This window comes from Onychomys torridus, chromosome 10 (assembly GCF_903995425.1).
Source record: "Onychomys torridus chromosome 10, mOncTor1.1, whole genome shotgun sequence".
NCBI classification, from domain to species: domain Eukaryota; kingdom Metazoa; phylum Chordata; class Mammalia; order Rodentia; family Cricetidae; genus Onychomys; species Onychomys torridus.
This window is the reverse complement of record NC_050452.1, coordinates 48,829,790-48,832,473: the sequence shown is the minus strand read 5'-3', so window position 1 is coordinate 48,832,473 and position 2,684 is coordinate 48,829,790. Positions and strand designations below refer to the sequence as shown.

General features: G+C 29.1%; 1 pseudogene; it reads left to right on the top strand.

Annotated features, from left to right (window-relative positions):
* Nucleotides 1-219: 219 nt before the first annotated feature.
* Nucleotides 220-317, top strand: LOC118592610 (annotated as a pseudogene).
* The last annotated feature ends 2,367 nt before the right edge of the window (nt 318-2,684 follow it).

Genomic DNA, 2,684 nt, shown 5'->3' with positions numbered 1-2,684 from the left:
TAGTAAAGAGGCAATTATGAGATTAAAACATTAAATAATGTAATTTCAGAATATAAAGAGCCAATTGTATTGCTTACTTTTATATTTATTCCTTTCAACATTCTTATTGCTACTGTTCTTTAATATTTAGCATTTTAAAAAGAATGTTATCTCCAATTGTCTTTCAGTAAAAGCTACAACTTTTTCTCAGTATAGTGACTATTACAAAATTCAAGTAAAGTGCTCGCTTCAGCAGCACATATACTAAAATTGGAACGATACAGAGAAGATCAGTATGGCCCCTGCACACAAAATTCAAGTAAAGTTTGCAGATTTATTGCCAAATGTAAAGAGAAGTTCAGACAATTCATGCCATTTTCCTCCTTAAATGTATAATAACATCTGTTTTATGAATCCTGTGAGGCTGTAAGTATTTATTTGTCTTCAAAGTCAGTCCTTTGACCAGAATTAAGCATGTTTTCTCAGGTACAATCAAATGACAAGCTTCCTTAATTCTTTCATGGAGCTATGTAGGGAACAAGGTTAATTTAACAACCATGGTAACTTGAAGCAAAGAACATTTCTAAAGAATAATAACAATGTTTTTATTACACAAACCCACCACTACTATTTGTTTACCCTGTTTATTGATTATATGCTGGGTTCAAGTGTCTCTGAGACACATGAGGTCCTTAAATAAGTTTTACATACTTAAAGAAACAATAATGTGCACCATGTGCAATTAAATACTCAAGAGAGTATAGTAATGTTAGTCTCAAGAAAGGGGGATAAAGAGGATACAGAGGATTGCATCCTATAATGCTGGGGATAAAAATATAACCTAAGGTCTAGGATAAGATATATAAAACAGGAGAATTTAAAACATCTTACGTGTGAACAGCTAACAATAAAGTTGCCTATATTATGATTTCTGCCTTATATACCAATTGATGTGTTAAGAAAAACACACATATATAGCCACAATAGATTAACTTTTAAATAAATAAAATAATTCATATCTGTATTATATAATTGACAAGTTTTATTGACCTAGTTTCATCCTGATAAAACAAATTGCATTCATTACAGTCCATCAAAGTTGTACTTAAAAAGTAGACAATTCATGCCCTCAGATTCATCTATTTTTATTTCCAAGATAATTCATAAATTATTTATGGGAACTTTGAATTATTATAAAATGTACACTGAAGATAAACTCTTGAATGCATACCAGACAATTTATGATAATAGAATAAATATATTCAGTATCAGATAGAATTCTTGTTCAACATTTTCCATTTTCTGAAAAGGGCAATTACAGGAGGATGATATATTCCTGTGAACCTGGATACAATCTTCTATTTAAACCATAAAATGCAGAAATTTAGAATTCAAAAATCCACTAAGTTTTTGACACTAGATTTTACATGAATTACATTATTTCTTTCTACCTTATGACCTTCATGTGTGAATAAAAAGGGATTTTGCTTGAATTATATTTTGAACTATGTGTCTTTTAATCTATATTAATCACCATCCCCTTTGAACACTGGAAGCAGTATTTTTTCCTAAAATACCTTACTTTAATTCTACTCGAAAATCCAAATAAACAGTATTTATAAACAGCATTTTTGTGATGTCTTATGTGATAGAATAATCCAACATATGTAATGAAGCATCTATTTTTTCACTATTTTAGAGTATTTTTCTATTTCTAAAACCACAGGAGGAAATAACATTTTATTAAAAAATATACCTTAGGTTTCATTAAGACATTTGAAATTTAATATAAAACCTTTAAATACTGGCCAGTCACACTTCTGTAGCAAGATAATATACACCAAATAAGTAGTACTAAACTAATAACAATTACTATAAGAGTATCCATTACTATACACCACAAAGCAATATCTTCACATATCTAACTACCCTTTGAAGTAAATGTTATTATTAATAATAATTCTTAGTTTTTCTAATATCACTGGCCATTTAGTACAGTTAAAAATATAATTCCACATCATGTCTTTTCTTAAATTGTGGAATGACTAAAAAATTGAAATTTACAGATTTAAGATTAGTTAAATATAAACAAACCTTATTTTACTTTTGTGTTAGGGAGTCAGAGAGAAAACGGGCAAAGAAAATGATTCCCAAATTCTTAACATTTGAAAATATTTAGCATGACATTTTCAAAAATATATTAGAGTTGAAGCAGAGTTGAGTACAGAAATTCATAAGTACCAAACATCCTCTATCCTCACATGCCATGTAAAAACAAGATCATCCATCCTCTATCCACAGTATAGTGCTGATCATCACCATATTCCATATGAAGAATGTGGCACTGATTTTTTTCTGTATTATAATCAAAACCCATACAATTTTGAAAGATCAATGGATACAGTTTTAGAGAATCTTATCAATAATTTGTGCAACACCAATTCATTTTAAGCTAAATAACAAAACTGGAATTTCAAAATGACTGCTCAAAGTGCGTAACATGCATCATTCTCACTGTGATAAGTATGAACATTGTGTGGGGATAGTGACCAGATGATCTTATTTGCTCTGGATGGAGGAAAATAAGCAAGTAGAGAATACTATATATTATCAATTTTTCTTGTATACTATGGAGATTTCAAAATATTTGAGCTCATTTTCATAACTTGAACATACAAGAGGAAGGTAGTTGAAAGTTTTTTTTT